Below are 19083 nucleotides of genomic sequence, written 5' to 3'. Positions count from 1 at the left end.
AACAAAACAGAACAAAGGTTAAGAACCAGATCCCAGGGGTGCCTGGGTGGTACAGTCGTTAAGCATCTGCCTGTGGCTCAGGGCGTGATCCTGGTGCTCTGGGATCGAGCCCCACATCAGGCTCCTCCGCTGGGAGCCTGCTTCTTCCTCTCCCACTCTCCCTGCTTGTGTTCCCTCTCTCGCTGGCTGTCTCTCTCTGTCAAATAAATAAAATCTTTTTAAAAGAAAGAAAGAAAGAAAGAAAGAAAGAAAAGAAAGAAAGAAAGAAAGAAAGAAAGAAAGAAAGAAAGAAAGAAAGAAAGAAAGAAAGAAAGAAAGAAAGAAACCAGATCCCAAAATACGGTGAATTAACAGAGTAAAGAATGCCAGACTGGAAATACTTTTGGGAGGGAAACTTCCTTCCTTAGACTTCACCAGAATATTACAGTTCTGGGTGCTGGGAACACAGCAGTGACCTGGGCAGCCCAGAGCCTCCCTCCCAGTGTCCCTGGTGGGAGAGACAGCTGTTCCCCAAGCTGTTGGCCCTCTCTCCAGGTGTCGCTCCTGCCGACACACACTCATGGACTCTCATCCCAGCCTCACATTTCCCGGCTGAGAGAGGCGTGCTTGGGGAGGATGGGAGCGAACTGCCACTCAGCTCAGGACATACCTCCGAGGAAACCAGGGGAGGAAGGAGATGGACAGTGACAGGAGGGAGGGGGTACAGGAGACAGGAGGGCACTGAGGAACAGAGAGAGGCTGGGTGTCCAAACCCCCGCACATCTCACCATCTGGGCCCAACCCCTCTGCCCGTGCCGACCATCCCAGCCCCTACCCCTCTGCTCTTGCGGGCAGGTTTGTCTCTCCCATCCGACTGTGTGCTCTGTGAGGGCACGAACCCCGGCTGTCTGTCTTTGCTGTGTCCCCGCTGCTTCACAATAAATACTAAGGGACAGACAACTTCAAAACAGACAGCAGGCTACTGGAACGTTCCTAGGGAGAGGTGAGGAGGCCTGAGGCTGGAGAGGTGGGCAGGGGTGAAGGCAGCTGACCCTCTCTTTTCCTCCTCCCCTGCTCCTCTTCCCTGCTCCCACGCACCCCCCTCATATCTCCGCACCCCTCCCCATCCCTCCTGCACTGCTCACGCCCCTTCCGGACAAGGCAGGACCTCTGATTTCATAATCTCAGTTCTGGCTCATGCTGCTGACACTGTTTCCTTTAGAAACAAAACAACGGCCAATACTCCAATACTGGCCGAGGCTGGCCCCTTCCCCAGCCACACACAGATCTGGCCCCGCCAGGAAGAGAGCGGAATCAGGAGTGGCGGGGTGCGCGGGACTGCAGCTCAAGCGGGAGGACCTCGGGCCTGGGGCCTGGTGAGCTCGCTACACAGCGGTTAACCCCAGGCTGGTGCGCCCCCTGCAGGAGGAGGGCTGCAACAGCAGGCCCGGGCGGCGGGAAGGAGGCTGGGGAGGCTGGGAGGCTGGGGCGGCTGGGTTGGGGATGCCAGGATTTCCCCAAGGAAGCACCACCGTCTTTGCTGTGCCCTGATGTTTAGAAGTCCCATACCCGACATCCTTCTCTGGGGTCTGCCTTCCCCCAAGTGAAAGGGCCATTGGGTCTGGGGCGGGGGGCGGGGAATGACCGTGAGGCCGCAGAAGGGAGAGGCTGGCAGGGGCCGCGGGGGGAGAAGTGCTGGATATCATAGGACCCAATAAGTTTTTAGTATCATTTTATTTTTTTATTTTGGCAAAATGCACATAACACAAAGTTTACCATTGTACCCACTCAAAAATGTACAATTCAGTGACGTTAACTATAGTCACACTACTGTGCTACCATTATCACCACCTAGTTCCAGAATAGTTTCACCACCCCAAGTGGAAATCCCAAACCCATCAGGCGGCGGCTCCCCAGTCCCTTCCCCAACCCCTGGCAACCACTAGTCTAAGGTCTGTCTCTATGAATTTGTCTACTCTGGACATTTCGTGTAAATGAAAGCATATACAGTTGATCATTGAACAACGGGTTTGGACTGCAAGCCCAACTTACATGTGGATTTTTTTCCCAATAAATACGATACAGTGCTGCAAATGTATTTTCTCTTCCTTGTAATTTTCGTAATAAGATTTTCTTTTCTCTAGCTTCCTTTACTGTAAGAATACAATATATACTGCATATAACTCACCAAATATGTGTTAATCAACTGTTTATGTTATCGCTAAGACTTCTGGTCAACAGTAAATATTAGTAGTTAAGTTTGGGGGAAGTCAAAGTTATATATGGATTGGTGCCCCTCACCCCCACGTGGTTCAAGGGTCAACTATGATATATGGTCTTCTGTGACTGGCTTCTTTTACTTGACATGTTTTCAAGGCTTTTGACACATTTCAGTGTTGTGGCATGAATCAGAATTTTGTGCCTTTTCACGGCTGAATACTATTCCATTGTACGGACAGACCACGGTTTGTTGTCGATGGCTGTTTGGGTTGTGTCCACTTCTTGCCTATTGTGCATAGAGCTCCTGCAAACATTCATGGGAAAGCTTTGGTGTGAGCATCTATTTTCAAGGCCCCAATAATTTTCAAATTATTATGTTGGGTGAGTTGGCAAGTGATCTCACTGATGCTGATATTAGTTTCTATGTTGTTATTTCAGTCTCTGCTTTGTTTTCCTTTCCTTTGGAGCTAATGCTGACTGCCTGTCTAGGTTCAAGTGCAGGAAAATAGAATCAGTAAATCCCATTTGTTTTACCTCCTTTTCCAGCATCGTGTTTGTGTCTATAGCAGCAGTCTACAGCAATCTCTCCTGGATATTGCCTTTTTGCTGAAAACGTATGTTGAATCAAACTTTCTATAAAAATTAGAGAGGCGGGCCACCTGGGTGGCTCAATCGGTTAAGCGTCTGACTCTTGGTTTCGGTTCAGGTCATGATCACACAGTTGTGAGATCGAGCCCCACATCGGACTCTGTGCTCAGTGCAGAGTCTGCTTCATATTTTCACCTCACCTGAGGTCATGCCCTTCCTAGGACAGCCCACCTCAGTGAATAATGGGGATGCTGGGCAATTCTAACAGTCTGTGTTTGCTCCACACACCCATGGAGTTGGCCAAGGCTGGTGCTGTATCTTCAACAGAGCTTAACGTCTCCCTCCACCCACTCCTGCTTCCTTCTCTCCCTTCTACAGTTGTTGGCTGATCCCAGTAACACTCCCTAATAAATACCCTACACATAAAACTCCGTATCGGAGTCTGCTTCCCAAAGAACTCAACTTGCAACAGCCATGAACTGCATGAAGACAGTCATCTAAGTAGACAGAAGTGAACAGCGTGTTCCTCTGGGACAGCACCCAACGTTGTGGATGCGTTAAGAAGTACATTCAGGACACGCCTACCACCTGCTGGCCATCTGTCACGTGTCTTTCATGCTGCTGTGTGCCACGTCCACTTCATACACCACAGAGGGAACCATAGGCGGAACCTGGAGAGGGAGTCAGAACTGGAACCATGTCGGGAGCTTCTAAGACCTCTGAGATTCTTCAGATGCCTCCGGTTTTCCTTGGCCTGGACCGTGATGGCCCAAGTGGATGCAGGTGAGCCCAGGAGAGCTTGCCAAGGATATCTCTTCTGTGTTCTTCTGTTTTCATAAGCTAAGCCGTGTAAACTGTAAAGCCACAGTAAAGAGGAAACATGGGAGACTAGGTAAACTGGGTAGCTAGGATACAGGTGGAAACTCGACCATCACCATGCAGACAAACGTGCCCAGTGGGTACAGCGAAACCACAGTGGCCTGGCCTACTTCACCAGGTTAGGGTATGAGCCTGGTGCCCACTGTAGTCAGCTCCGCTGCCATCACAACAAAACCACAGACCGTGTGGGTTAAACATTTATTTATCACAGTTCTGGGGGATGGAAAGTCCAAGCTCGAGGTGCTGGCAGATTCATTTCTCAATGAGCAACTTCTGGCTTGCAGATGGCTGCCTTCTCCCTCTATCGTCACATGGCGAGAGAGGATACATGGCGCCTGCTATCTCTTCCTCTTCTTAAAAAAAAAAAGATTTCATTTACATATTTTATTTTTTTTAAAGATTTTATTTATTTATTTGACAGACATAGAGACAGCCAGCGAGAGAGGGAACACAAGCAGGGGGAGTGGGAGAGGAAGAAGCAGGCTCCTAGCAGAGGAGCCTGATGTGGGGCTCGATCCCATAACACCGCGATCATACCTTGAGCCGAAGGCAGACGCTTAATGACTGTGCCACCCAGGGGCCCCTCATTTATATATTTTAGAGAGAAAGAGTGTGCACATGGGGAGGAGAGGCCGAAGGAGAGGGAGGGTCTTTAACTAGACTCCGCACTGAGCATAGAGCCCGACCTGGGGCTCAATCTCACGACCCTGAGATCATGACCTGAGCCAAAACCAAGAGTCGGACCCTTGACTCACTGTGCCACCCAGGTGTTCTACTTCCTCTTCTTATAAGTGCACAAATCTCACCCTGGGGGCTCCACCCGCATGACCTCAACTAAACCTAATTTCCAGGGATGCCTGGGTGGCTCAGTCAAGGGTCTGCCTGAAGCTCAGGTCATAATCCCAGGGTCCTGGGATCAAGCCCCACATTGGACTCCCTGCTCAGTGGGGAGGCTGCTTCTCCCTTTCCCTCTGCTTGCTGTTCCCCCTGCTTGTGCTCTTTCTCTTTCTCTGCCAAATAAATAAATAAAATCTTTAAAAAAAAAAACTACCTAGTTTCCTCCCAAAGGCCCCATCTCCCAATACCATCACATTGGTGGTTAGGGCGTCAATGGCTTAATTTGGGGAAAACATACACAGTACACCATCTTTGTATGCTAGTTAATCACTTGAGACCTCACATGCCTATATTAGCAAGAATCCAGTATTTACCTCTCCTTCCCAAATTGTCGAGGAATCCAAGGGTTTTCCCCTAAAGATGTCAGTTTTTATTCCAGAAGCCCGGCAGAAAGAGAACAGGATTCTCCCCTGGGTTCACTCCCAGGGGGTGTGCAGGTACAGCTGTGGCAGTGCCTCCTCCGGCTGCATCCCCCAGCCTTCAGCATGGCATAGATGGCGTCCCTCCTATTTGTTTAGTTAAGAAGCGTGACTTACAGGCTCCTGGGTGGCTTAGTCAGTTATGCATCTGCCTTCGGCTCAAGTCATGATCCCAGGGTCCTGGGATTAAGTCCCATATCAGGCTCCTTGTTCAGCGGGGAGTCTGCTTCTCCGTCTCCCTTTGCCCCCTGCTTGTGCTCTCTCTGCCTCTCAAATATATATATATATATATATTTTTTTTTTTTTTGGTGGGCAGCAAAGCAAGGTTTGATAGGTTTTGAGTGATAGCAAAGTGATAGTACAAAGCTCCCAAGGAGGAGAGAACCCAATGGGGTTGCCCTAAATAAATAAAATCATAGAAAGAAAGAAAGAAAGAAAGAAAGAAAGAAAGAAAGAAAGAAAAAAAGGAAGAAAGAAAGAAAGAAAAGAAAGAAAGAAAGAAAGAAAGAGAAAGAAAGAAATGTGATTTATGGGGCACACGGGTGGCTCAGTCGGTGAAGTGTCCAACTCTTGATTTCGGTTCAGGTCATGATCTCAGGGTCATGAGATCGAGTCCCATGCTGGGCATGGAACCTGCTTAAGATTCTCTCTGTCCCTCTCCCTCTGCGCCTCCCCTCTCCCTCTCTAAAAAAATAACGAGTAAAAAAAAAATTAAAATCAGGAGATGTTTCAATATTAAGAAATGTATCAACATAAGCCATCACATTAATAGATCAAAGGGGAAAAAACCATATGCTCTTACTATGGGCCAGGCCCTGCAGATGCCATAGGGAGTGACATCATAGTGTAGAGGAAGTAAACAATAAACAAAGCACCACATAAACAAGGTGTTGGCTAGTGAGCGTCACCAAGAAAATAAAACAGAGTGAGGAAATGAAAAGTAATTTAATTGGAGGGCTACTTTAAATACATTGATTCAATCTTAGGATTGAATATAAATTGAAATAAAGAGGAAAGAGAATTGCAGGCAAAGAAACAGCAGGTGCAGCAGCTCTCAGCCTGAAAGGGCATCTGGGGTTCAGGAAACAGAGAGGCCGGTGGGACTGGAGTGTGGTGCTTGATGGGGGATGCAGTAGAAGATGACTCTGGCTAGGTCTAGAAGCCATGGTCAGGAGTCTGGGTTCTCCTGTTTGAATCACTCGACCACTCAAAATCCAAAGTCCAGGGAGGAGTACTTGATGGGGTCGTGTGGGTCATGTGGCCCAGGGGAACTTGCACGGGCAACTTGATCAGCCCCCAAATAGATATTTCATCCAGTAGGGATGGGGAGATACCCGGAGCTAAGTCCTGAAGAAGAGGGAATGGGAGCTGGGAGAGCCGAAACAAATGATAGATACACATTGTACCAAAACAGTGGCACAAGAGCTTCACCCCCAGTGAGAAAAAATACGTTATCTCTTAATAGGAGCAATTATTGGAAGATGGTGTCAACATGAAGCTCTACTTCTTCCTGGCTCTCTGTGAAGCTGCCACCTCCACAGCTTTTGTGCGTTTGTTCCCCGTTCAGGCGCCCTTCCCTCCCTCCACGAACAGCGGCCCGCGACCTCCTTTTCCCTCCCAAACCTTTTCAACTTCATGTTGGTTTTTAGAAATGCCTCTGAACACTTTGACACTCCTCCAGTCGGAACTGGAGTCTGATGCCCCTTCTCTTGAGTATAGGTCGGACTTCCCGACTTGTCTCTATTTGAGTCTGGTGGATGAAGGGTCTGATTGGGCTGCTGATGAAGCAAGACCCATCTAGAATACTCTCCCTTTTAATTAAGCCAGTTAAGGAAATGCAAGTGAAAATACAAAAAGTACTTTCATGGAACCCATTATGGGAATTAAGGCTGTATCTCAGTCTCTCTCTCTGGGGACTCATAGCCTATTTTGCTTCACTCAACATGCCTACTTATTCCCCTTTCTGTAGATCAACTTCTTCTAAATGGCTTTTAAAGAATTTATTTATTTGTTTATCTGAGAAAGAAAGAGAGAGTGCATGCACGTGTAAATGGGGAGAGGAGCAGAGGAGGAGGGAGTGGGAAGGAGAAAGAATCTCAAGCAGACTCCCCACTGAGCACGGAGCCTGACATGGGGCTCAATCTCATGACCCTGAGATCACGACCTGAGCCAAAACCAAGAGTCAGACACGTAACCGACTGAGCCCACCCAGGCGCCCCTTTGTAAATGGCTTTTAATGTGAACTCACAAACTATAGAATGAATGTGTCTCTGGCTTTCCCTGGCATTGTGCCTTACTCAAGCAAAGTGACTTTGGGTTCATAGTGTCAAAAAAGAGAATTTGGTTGATATAACCCATGGATTGTTTCCTTGTCCTCTCACCGTGTCAGAAGATCATCCTTAGTCCAAACCACTGTGGCCAAGAAGGGGAAGTAATATAGTAAAAATTATATGACTGCCTAACACATCCCTTTGGGAGAGACTAGGGGCGGGGAATAATTTCAAAATGTTCCTCTGGCCAGATTTTTGTCAATCTCATTGACCACCCATTCAGCCTCTAGAAAGCTGCCCTCTTTTGGTGCAGATGTGGAAACTTTGGGCGAGGGAACAGGGTCCCATGATATAAATTGTGGAAACTTATGCAGAAGGAACCAACCAGCCCTTTTCCCAGAGGCAAATACTAAGACTCTGGTGTCTTCCCTTCTGGAACACTTTTCCAAGTATCTTCTGGACTCTTTCCTGAGTACTGAATCCTCCGGGGTCCCTAAAACTGTTGTAGCAAGAAAGACCTGAGGGGAAGGGGTCTACAAAGATGGACTCTGGCAGAACTCATGTTGCTGATGGCTTAAATGAATGTTTGAATGTATGGATTTAAAAAAATAAACTACTGGATGACTTAGGAAGAATGGATACTCTAAGTAATGTACAGGCAGAACTGGTGGAAAGTGTGGGCCCTTGGAGAAGAGTCGCTCTAGAGGCAAGAAGAGGCAGAAGCTCTTAGTACAGGTGATAGGCTTGACTCTGCTATCCTGAGCAGAGAAAGAGGTCTTGGAAGGCTGTAAATGAGTCATGGAATCCACAGGTGCTGATGGCTGACCTCCAAGTATTCTATCCTTCCTTGTCAATCACTGGAGACTCAAAGTCCAAGGAACGAGCACTTGATGAATATAGATTAGATTAGTTTAGGTGCTTGCCCTCTGGCTCTATGGTGGCTGGGTAAGGAAAGAGCCTTACTCTCTGAAAGAGACGAAGTAGTTCCCAAATTTTCACTCCTCTGTTGCAAACCTATACACCCACGTCCTTTGCCAAGTACATCTGCAATGCCTTCCATTTGGGGAAGAATATATAGCCCAGCCCCACTGATGTTGGGCTTGATCACGTGACTTGCTTTAACCAATGGAATGCAAGCAGGTGCTTTTTTTTTTCAGGTTGGTTAGCTTCTTTTTCCTTTTTCTTTTTTTTACGATTTTATTTATTTATTTGAGAGAGAGAGCGCACACACGTGCCCACGAGTGTGGCCGGAGGGATAAGCAGACTCCCTGTTGAGTAGGGAGCCCCATGTGGGGCTCAATCTTGGGACTGCAGGATCCTGATCTGAGCGGAAGGCATACGCATAACCAACTGAGCCACCCAGGCGCCCCAGGTTGGGTAGCTTCTTATGCGGCTATCATCTGAAGCACGGGAGCATGCCTCAAGTAGCTGCTCCCCATAAGCCTGGGCCCCAGAAGGACTGAGGGACTCCAGACTTTCAGTTGGATTAAGATCTTAAAAAAAAAGATTATCTGGCATTTATATATACATATATATTTATATATAGAAATAAACACACAATTATATATATATATACACACTCTCAAACCATATGAACACACCTACTACATTGCCTGGCACATAAAAGTTCATTTCATTCATTCACTCATTCATTCATTCACCATCTTCCTGTGTATCTTTGTCATGCTATTACCCACTATTCCCCCTCCTTCTAGTCTTGCCCTTCCTTTCCCTTGCCTCTCCTCCTCTCCGTCCTCTTTCCCCAATTCTTTTCCTCACACACTCCCTTTGCTCCTGTGTCTGTCTTGTCATCCATTCTCTGACACCAACAATGTGTTCTGCAATCCAATTCCATTCTGACACTAACTGCCTGGGGTTAGGGTTAGGGTCAGATTTCACAGATTTAAGGGCTCCATCCCACAAGACTGCTCCCACTTTAGATGCTACCTGCAAGTTTCGGGTATCCCGAGGCCACCCACGCTTCTGCCTAACTGGCTACAAATTCAGGGCTTCCTACAACCTTCTCATTAATTGACTAATTCACCAGAACAACTCACAGAACTCAGGAAAGCACTATACTTTTTTTTTTTTAATTTTATTTATTTATTTGACAGAGAGAGACACAGCCTGTGAGAGAGGGAACACAAGCAGGCACAGTGGGAGAGGAAGAAACAGGCTTCCCAGTGAGCAGGGAGCCCAATGCGGGTTGGAGCCCAGGACCCTGGGATCATGCCCTAAGCTGAAGGCAGACGCTTAACGACTGAGCCACCCAGGTGCCCCAGGAAAGCACTATACTTAGGACTAGTTTTACTCTAAAGGATACAACTCAAGAGCAGCCAAATGAGGAAAGCACAAATAAAGCAAAGGGATGCAGAAATTCCGTGCCCTCTCCATGCAGAATATGGGCACCTTCCCAGCACACCAGTATATTCATCAGCCAGGTGATGATAAACCAGTTTTTGCCTGGGTTTCATTATACAGGAGTGATTGACTAAATCATTGGTCATTTGATTGAACTCAGTCTCCAGCCATCTCCTCCCTCCCAGAAGTCAGACTAGCTTGAAGTTCCAATTCCCTAATCATATAGTTGGTCATTCTGGTTGACCAGCCACCATCCTATCTCAGGGCCCACCAGGAGTCATCTCGTTAGACTAACAAAGTCTCAGGAATCAGGAACAACTACTAGATATATATTTTTTAAATCATATTTCATCTCTTTCTTATATGTAAAATTTGTCCATTTGTTTCCCATAAGGAGACTGAAAAAAAATAGGGAACAAAGGCCCAGTGCCTCTCCCTGGTCCAGTAGGAGAAGTCAGTCCCAACACCAAGTCCCTATGAGTGGAGGGTAGAGATGATCTGCTTACCTCAAGAGATGGGAATAAAGACCAGATCCTCCTCTAATGTCTCTTCCTCATCTAGGCTAAGAGAGAAGATGTTTAACTTCTCACAACAGTGAAACCATAAAGGACTGAGGTCAGGGTAGAGTGTATCCTGGGGTTGAGCGATCCTAGGAGAGTTACACAGTCTCCTTCCAAAGAAAGCCTGGGAGAAAACCTTCGGTGCACGTCAGTGAACAACAGAGTCTCTCAGGATAAAGACCCTCATTCCAAGCTTTCCTGGCCCGAGATAGTCTTGTTGTGGGGGTGAATTATTGCTAAAACTGAGACTTACTGGGATGGCAAAGCACTTCAACAAGGGGGATGTTACAGGGTCTCTGGATCTCACGAGGAACAGCTTTAGTTCAGACATTTTTTCTAGGTCATCAAATACTTGTGGGTGAGCAGGCCAGTCACCTCGTAAACCTCTTCCTGTACTTCTCCTTGATGAAGTAAGTCTTGGGGAACCTCACTGACAAGGAGCAGCCTTCCAAGAAAGCCTTAGGACTGGTGAGTCTGGAAAAATTGGTACCAAATGGTTGAGTGCGTGTCCATTCCATACTCTAACCAATAAGATCAAAAGCCAGGTCTCAGATAGCCACTATTTAGTGAAATCAAGTGTTGTATGAATAAAAGCCCTATATGGACATTCCTTTGATTTTTAATTCCAGCTCATTTTTGTAAACATGTGTTGTGATGGAGCGGGGGAAGTCATGAAGAGTCAGGAATCCTGGATTCCAAGTTTTGCCCACCCTACTGATCTCTTTTGAGATACTGGATAACCACCTCCGTCCTTAGATCCTAATGTCTAAGATACAGGATTGGTCTAGAGAACATCTTCTAGGATAAAGACTAGTTTATGATATTTACTCATCTCCCAGAGGTATCTGAGGAGTCAAGTGTGATGATGACTTCAAAAGTGCCTTGTAAACAGGAAAACGCTTTGTAGATGGCCAGTTGGTGGGGGGTGTCTTTTACAGTGTTCTGTGACTGAAAACTTTTGCTCTAAATTAGCTCCCCACCTCTTCCTATTTGTTTCCTATCTTCGCCAGTTCTGAGCTCTCTTCATAGTGCTTATCACTGTCTGCCATGATTTTGTTTATTTATTTTCTCCCCCACTTGATGTCAGTTCCAGTAGGGCAGGGACATCTCCCTGGTTTGCTACATAATCCCCATCTTAGCATCAGATGAAAGCTGGAGGGCTTGTCAACTGCTCCCCAACTGCTTTGGAAACGTTTAAGCCTTCAGCAAGTGCTGTTCTATTTTGACTTGTTCTTTAGGTAAAAATAAAGCCCTCTGCGAATGGGAACTTCTCTGTGAATGTTACAAAGGAAATAATAAATATGCATTTTGTAAATGGAAAAATCACTTTATTACAATGCACCCTGACACTCTGCTAAGATCTCTTGTAAACAGAAAAATTTTTATGTAACAAAATGCTGTACAAATCACACACAGTGTTTACAAATACTCTATCCCATGTGCCGTCTGGAATCTTTGTAAATGGTAAAGTGCTTTGTAAATGTCAAGCTACTTAAAAACTACAAAATGTTCTGTAAACAACAAGGAGTTCCGTATACCTCAAAGAGTTTTGCAGAAGGCAAATAATATTTTCAAATGCAAAACGATCTGTCCATGTCAAATTCCTTTGTAATTACAAAGTCCTCTTAAACTGCAAAACACTTTATATTTTGGAAAGATAAATAAACTGCTCTGTGCTTTAAAACAAATTATTGACAAGCGGCAAAGTCTCTTACACAGTGTAAAGTACCAAGCACACTAAACAGTAATTTGTAAATAGGTGCGTGTTTGTTCATGGTCACCTGTTTGTTAAGTAAGTGATTTGTTGGCTATGCAATGTCATCTCTTCTCTCCTCTGGAATCTGGGTGGAATTCCTAGCTGCCTTGGCCCATGGAATGCAGAGGAAGTAACACTGCCAGACTTCCAAGGCAAGGTCCTAAAAGGCCTTAGTTTCTACCTGGCTCTCTCTGCTCCACCCTCCACTCACTGATTCCCCGTGAGACTAGTGCCAGCAACCCAATCTCATCCCTGCTGGAGGATCCCTGGACTCTTCTTCCATCAGCTGCTCTTGAGCAACTTCAATCCCACACAGCTCAGCCAGTGGCCAGAACCCTTGAAGGAAAGACCAATGCCCTGTTTTCCTCCTAAAGTTAGAGTATAGGGATGCCTGGGTGGCTCAGTTGGTTAAGCATCTGCCTTTGGCTCAGGTCATGATCCCAGGGTCCTGGGATCGAGTCCCGCATCGGGCTCCTTGCTCAGCAGGGAGTGTGCTTCTCCCTCTGTCTGCTGCTCCCCCTGCTTGTGCTCTCTCTCTTTCTCTGACAAATAAATAAATAAAATCTTTAAAAATAAATAAGTAAAGTTAGAGTATAGCTTCCACAGCTTCCTTCTGACCACTTGCCCCGGTTCAGCCTGAATCTTACTGTTCTTGGCCCCAATAGGGAAGGTAAGGAACACTGGTTAGCTCCACGTGTGATGTCAACCATGACCCATCCCTCAGCTGTGAAGGTGTAGCTCAGACTGTCTAAAGACCATAACCTGAGATGCAGTAAACCCCTCACCCACCCCAGACCCCAGTCTCCCTTCTTCTGAGCACTGAGACGAAGCACCTGCCTCGGGTTGAGACAGAGAGGATGGAACAGGGAAGGGGAGTTACTTTGGCTGACTGGGACACCCTGTCCCCACATCCATCCTCTCAGGCATAGGAGCTAGCTACCCCTCCCACCCTTTTCCGTGAAATACTCTCACTCCAGACATGCCTCGAGTGGCCCCTCAGCATGGGACAGGAGGAAAACCAAAGCACGGGGCTGATGGGACAGCATCCCCTCTCCACGGCACCCCAGTGTCAAGAGCTAAGCCTTGGGAGTCACTGGGCTCTGGTATGTCAGGCTCTGCCTTCAGGACAGTGACTTCACCTTCTGGGGGATTTATTTACTTTTTTAAAAGATTTTATTTATTTATTTATTTATTTATTTATTTATTTATTTATTTACCAGAATGAGAGAGAGAGAGAGAAAGCACAAGCAGGGGGACCGGCTGGCAGAGGGAGGAGCAGGCTCCCTGCTGAGCAAGGAGTCTGATGCAGGATTCAATCCCAGCACCCTGGGATCATGACCTGAGCTGAAGGCAGATGCTTAACCCACTGAGCCACCCAGGCGCCCTGGAAATAGTGCCGCTGAGCAGGGAGCCCAGTGTGGGGCTCGACCCCAGGACCCTGGGATCACGACCTGAGCCAAAGGCAGACGCTTAACGACTGAGCCTCCCAGGCGTCCCAGGATTTATTTATTGTCAGACACTTCAATGGTACTCACTTGGTGCCAAGCCCTGTTCTAGCCACTCTGTCCGTACTGTCTCATTTAATCTTCAGTGCCGCCTGTGAGGACTGTCTGGGAGGGAAGGCTGGCCCTGTCCTTCCAGAGCCTCAGGCTGAAGGCAGAAACTGAACACCAGCTTTCCATTCCCAATGGAGAGGGCCACCCTGCATGCAAATGCCCACAGTGGCACCGTTCACAAGAGCCAAAAGATGTCAACAACCCACATGCCAGTTACCAGATGAAGGGATAAACCAGATGTGGTGTTTCCACTCGGCAGAATATTATTCGGCCCTCAAAAGTACAGAGTTTCCTTTGTGGGGATGAAAATGATCAGACGCTGGACAAAGACAATGGTTGCATGATACTGTGATTGTACAAATGCCACTGAATTGTATACTTAAGATGGTTAGTGGTTAATTTTATGTTATGTGAATTTTAGCTCAGAAAAAAAAAAAAGAGCATGGCAGCACAGATAGCCATTGGGTCCAGAAGGAGTGGAACTTTATCTGATCTCACTGGTTTTCATGGATAAGATCAGAGAAATATGAGAGATGTTTTAAAGTCACACAGTACAGAGGCTGAGGGCTGAAGTGGCCTTTTGAACTCCAGGAAGGAACTGGAGGGTTGGGGGGTGGTTGGGTATAGGTGTGGGCCTCAGTTTCCCCAACTGTGCTATGGATGGTGATCCACTTCTGCACACACAGACACTCCACAGACAGGTGTCTTCATAAATACACGTACCAACATGGACACACTGATACATACATGAGCTCAGACGTGCAGAGACCCCATGCACCTGCCCGGAATGACACACATACACAGATGTATAAATAAGAAGATGCGCAACAGAGGCATCTAGGAGAACCCACTGCACACACTGGCATGAACAGAAAGATCCAGAAACACACAAGAGGGTTGAAGGACAGGCTGACTTGCAGGGAAGACAAAAATAAGACAGACAGACACAAGGGGAGAAACAGATGTTGGGCAAGGTGCTGTGCAGGGGCATGCCTCACCACCCCAAAACAACCTGAGGGTTTAGCCCCGATCCACCCTCCTCACACACTGCCTACTGCACCATCCCTCCAGAAGGCCACCTCCAAGTCAATGTTCCATTCGCAGCTCCAGGGGGAAGGCTCAGCTGTGCCAAAGAAGGAAGGGCAGGCAGGTTCCCACAAGGCTTCCTCTCCCTTCCTCCTTTCCCAAAAAAAACGTATTTGGTAATTTAGATCATAGAATGTATAATCCGGAAGTGGGTGTGGAGAACCCTTTACTCGGGTCCTTTTTCCTAAGGATTAAATAGGAACAGCTAATATTTGTTGGCACTTCAAACCCATGAGCCCACTGACCCCTTCCATAATAGGCTAAGAGGTACATCCCATCATTGGCCCCAGGAGGATCAGAGAGGTGAGGTGACCTGTTCAAGGTCCCACAACAAAGAAGTGACAAAGGATTCCAATCCATGCCTTAATCTTGCTCTTAACTGTTATGCAGGCTGGTGGCTGGGTTTAGAGGACTGATACCTGGCAAGCTTGTGCTAATATTCTGGTTCTCCTTTTCCCCCTTTAAAACCAAAGAACATTCCCAGCCAATGAGCAAAAACAAAACAAAACAAAACAAAAACCAACTAACAACTTTCCTATCTCTGCTTTTTGTTCCCTCCCCACAGAATTCCATCTTAGAGGTCTAGAACACTTTGAGCAACATGCCAGTCCTGAGAGTGCCAACCTCACCCACTGCACTTGTCCAAAGTTAGAGCTGGCATCTGAGCAGATCGGGGGAGGTTTCCAATTGTCAGATGCTGCCTCGTGCCCATCAGGACCCCTATCAGGACCACGGAAGACCAATCCAGCACCCACATGGTGCTCATGTCAGAGCTGGCTGGGACCACCTTAGAGCTACAGGGTGCCACCCTTATGACCCCCTGAAGCCAGCCCCAGTCGCCACCGCAGCCTCCTCTCAGACCCCCCTGGCAGCAGAGGTGGCTCTGTGAGTGTTCTCCTGGCATCAAGTTCAGTCTCAACTTGCCGTCAGCTCCAGTGTTGAGCGGGGGCGAGCTGATGCCAATGGCAGAAGTTACTAGCGTACCTCTGTGTCCAAAGCCAATGCCAATCCCACACCACTTGCTAAACTTGGTCTCTACTTGGCCGTCAGTATGGGCTAGGCCAGTCAGTGGAGGAAGGAGAGGACAGGGTTCAAATCGCAGCTCCCTACCTGCTACCTGGGTGACCTCGAGCAGTAGGGAGGCTTGCTCTTCTGGACAGCAGATGGAAGATGCTATGAACGGAGCCCCCCGGCTAGAAGGATCCCATGAGATCACATGTCCACACACTGGCTCTTCACAATTAGTGCTCACCAAAGGCCAGCGCCCTATTGTTAAGGAAGAAGGTCATGAGGGAAGGACAGCAGGAAGGACACCATCTTTCCCCATTCCCACTTTCAGCCTCCAGGGCCTGGCTCTCTCCCACTGACTTTTCCCAAACCTCTCCCACCGGTCTGCTCCTCTGTGTGCTGCCAGCAGCCCTGCTGAACCCGGAATCACCCCAAAGGGACCTTCCGCACCCTCGCACTCCACCTCCTGCCCTCAAGTTCTCCCTTTCCACTGGCGGGGAAACCCAGCCCCAGAAAGGGGGAGTAAGCATGCAGAGCGGGAGACACAGGCGCCCCTCCCTCCCTCTGTTGTCTGTCCTCAGTATTCTCACATACCAAGTGGGGAACATTAGTAGCACTACTACTAACAGCAACAATGGAAATGATGAACCTACTGAGCTCCCCCAAGGATCTGGGTAGGAACGGTGAGGCTTTCTGTCAATGACACCCCTTGAGACAGTTGGGACTATTTGGCACCATATGGATGCTTGTCATTACCAATTCCAAGTCCTGCCCAGGCCTTTTACCACAGAGACCACAAGTTATTCTTCTTTACTAAGAAAGGTTCCACTTAAACGTGCCTCTGGACTTCTACCCCTTTCCCAACCACAGAGGGTCAGTGACACTGATCCTGACGTTGCGTTGAGGTCCCAGTGGGGATTCTGGGCACCAGAGATGACTCTGTTTTCAAAGCAATGGCAGGTCAAAGCCTGGGGCAGGTGCGGACTCTTTGATCCTGCTGGACTCCCATATACTTCTTCTGGGAATTGCCCATGACAGGCAGGGGTCCTCCCTCCCCCCAAGACCCTCAAATCCACTCCCTGGGATCTCCCCTCCCAAGACCTTTTTTATTATTAAAGTATGCTCCACACCCAGTCTGGAGCCCAACGCTGGGTTTGAATTCACGATCGTGAGATCAAGACTTGTGCGAGATCAAGAGTCCAATGCTTAACTGACTGAGGCACCCAGGCACCCACTCCCCTCCTGAGACCATTAAATGTACATCCCTCCTCATCAAAAACCCCAAATCCAAATCCACAGCCACACATGCTGTCCCGTTTCAACACTCTTTTCTTTTTCTTTCTTTCTTTCTTTCTTTCTTTCTTTCTTTCTTCCTTTGAGAGAGAGCGAAGGAATGCTTGGCAGGGGGGCAAGGGAGGAGACAAAAAGGGGCAGAGGGATCTGTGGGCAGAGGGCAAAGCGATCTGTGGGAGGGGCAGAAGGAGAGGGAGGGGCAGAGGGAGGAGAGGGAGAGAGAGAATCTTAAGGAGGCTCCCCATCCAGCCCAGCTTGGAGCCTGATCTTGAGCTTATCTCACAACCCCGAGATCATGACCGAGCCAAAATCCAGAGTCAGCGGCTTAACAGATTGAGCCACCCGAGTGCTCCCCATTCCAACACTCTTAAACCCGGATCTCTGGATTCTTTTCTCTGGAGACCTCAACATCTACAATGTTAGGGTCCCTTCTCACTCTGAGACCGAAAATCCAAAGCTCAGGGGGCTCCACATACAAGTATTCTAAACTCTTCAGTTCAGGAATTTGTCTACTGCTTCACTCAATTCTATAGCCCTGGGGTCGTCCCTCCTGAAGGGGCAGCACACTCTGTCTTGGGGCCTACTCCCTGTTAATCCTCCTGGGGTCCCCTCCTCCTGCCATCTGGCTGTGTGCCAAGCTCAGCGATGAGTCCAGGGTGGGGGGGGTATAGCTGGGAAGTGAAATGGTACAATTATATAATCAGCACCAAACTCCGCCTTTCTCTCCCGCGTGGTATAAAGGCAAACCACCCCAGCCAGCACCATCTGACCTTGTCTCCCGGTGCCACCATGCTGGCCTCAGGGCTGCTTCTGGTGGCTTTGCTGGCCTGCCTGACCCTAATGGTCTTGATGTCTGTCTGGAGGCAGAAGAAACTCGGGGGGAAGCTCCCTCCAGGACCCACCCCGTTGCCCTTCATCGGGAACTACCTGCAGCTGAACACAGAGCAGATGTCCAACTCTCTCATGAAGGTGTCAGGACACAGGACGGAACGGGTGGAATGGGGTGGGGCTGGGAGCTTGCCTCACTGAGCTGGGACTTGGTGGCAGGGGATGGGGCAGGGTTGGACCAGAGTCTTAAGAAAGTGGAAATTTGCGGGTTGGGCAGCAGGGTCCTAGACGAGAAAGAGCAGGTCTTGGGATGTCCAGCTCCTTGAGTGTCAGAACCTGGGGGAAATACATGCATAGGTGAGGGCTGGGCACAGGGCCAGTTCCCAGTGGGGGCCACAGCCTCTAAGCACTCCCACCTCCACCAGATCCGGGAGCGCTATGGCCCGGTGTTCACGGTCCACCTGGGGTCCCGGCGCATCGTGGTGCTGTGTGGACACGAGGCAGTGAAGGAGGCTCTGGTGGACCAGGCTGAGGAATTCAGCGGGCAAGGCGAACAGGCCACCTTCGACTGGCTCTTCAAAGGCTATGGTGAGGAGCTCTGGGTGGGGGCATGTGGCCAGGCACACTTGATGGACTCAGTTTCCCCACTGTTCTTCTCCTGACTCACCGGCCCAAGGCTGTGGCCCAGTTCTACCCCTGCTTCCCTCTGTCTTGTCCCTGGTTATTGTGGCCTCTCACCTGGTCTTCTCTAGCTTGACTCAGGCTGTCTGCATCTCTATTCCCCCTGCTTCTCCTCCCATCTCCCTGTTCTCTCTCACGGATGCCTCTTCTTCCTCTGGGTCTGGGATGAGCTCTTGGGATTTCTGTCTTGGAAACCCGGTCCTCCATCCCGGTATCCTTGCCTCTTCCTCCCTCTCAGCTTCTGAGCTTCCCCATGCCTCTGCCTCCCTCTGCCTCTTCCTCCCCTGTGTGAGAATCTCACCTTGTTTCTGTTTCACACCCCATGCCTCCATCTCTGGAAACATCTTCTCCTCTCTCCAGACCCTCTCTGTTCTCTCCACATTTTCCTCTTTCTCCAGCTCAGCGTTAGGATCCTTCATGATTTTTATTGTCACTTTCCAGATCTCCACAAAGGTCAGACTCCTCCTCCACTTCCCTCCCTCTTTCTCTGTGTTTTTTTTTTTTTTAATTTTCCTGACAGTGATAGAGACAGCCAGCTAGAGAGGGAACACAAGCAGGGGGAGTGGGAGAGGAAGAAGCAAGCTCCCAGAGGAAGAGCCTGATGCCCAGCTCCACCCCGGAACACCAGGATCAGGTCCTGAGCCTAAGGCTGATGCCCAAGGACTGAGCCACCCAGGCGCCTCTCTTTCTCTGTGTTTCTGT

General features: G+C 48.6%; 2 long non-coding RNA genes across 2 annotated transcripts; one reads left to right on the top strand and one right to left on the bottom strand.

Moving 5' to 3' along the window:
• Window positions 1–1127: 1127 nt before the first annotated feature.
• On the top strand, window positions 1128–6524 carry LOC103680448. The gene is made up of 4 exons (XR_573112.2): window positions 1128–1355; window positions 2746–2813; window positions 3166–3570; window positions 6448–6524. It is a non-coding gene; the product is annotated as an uncharacterized LOC103680448 (long non-coding RNA).
• Window positions 3564–18816, bottom strand: LOC121102824. Its single transcript, XR_005834938.1, has 3 exons — window positions 18683–18816; window positions 15682–15837; window positions 3564–4019 (listed from the first exon to the last, which is right to left on the bottom strand). It is a non-coding gene; the product is annotated as an uncharacterized LOC121102824 (long non-coding RNA).
• Between the last annotated feature and the right edge of the window lie 267 nt (window positions 18817–19083).

Source organism: Ursus maritimus, unplaced genomic scaffold (assembly GCF_017311325.1).
Source record: "Ursus maritimus isolate PB19 unplaced genomic scaffold, ASM1731132v1 scaffold_151, whole genome shotgun sequence".
Lineage (NCBI taxonomy): Eukaryota > Metazoa > Chordata > Mammalia > Carnivora > Ursidae > Ursus > Ursus maritimus.
Note: the sequence above shows the minus strand (reverse complement) of the source record. Positions and strands in the feature narration are given on the sequence as shown.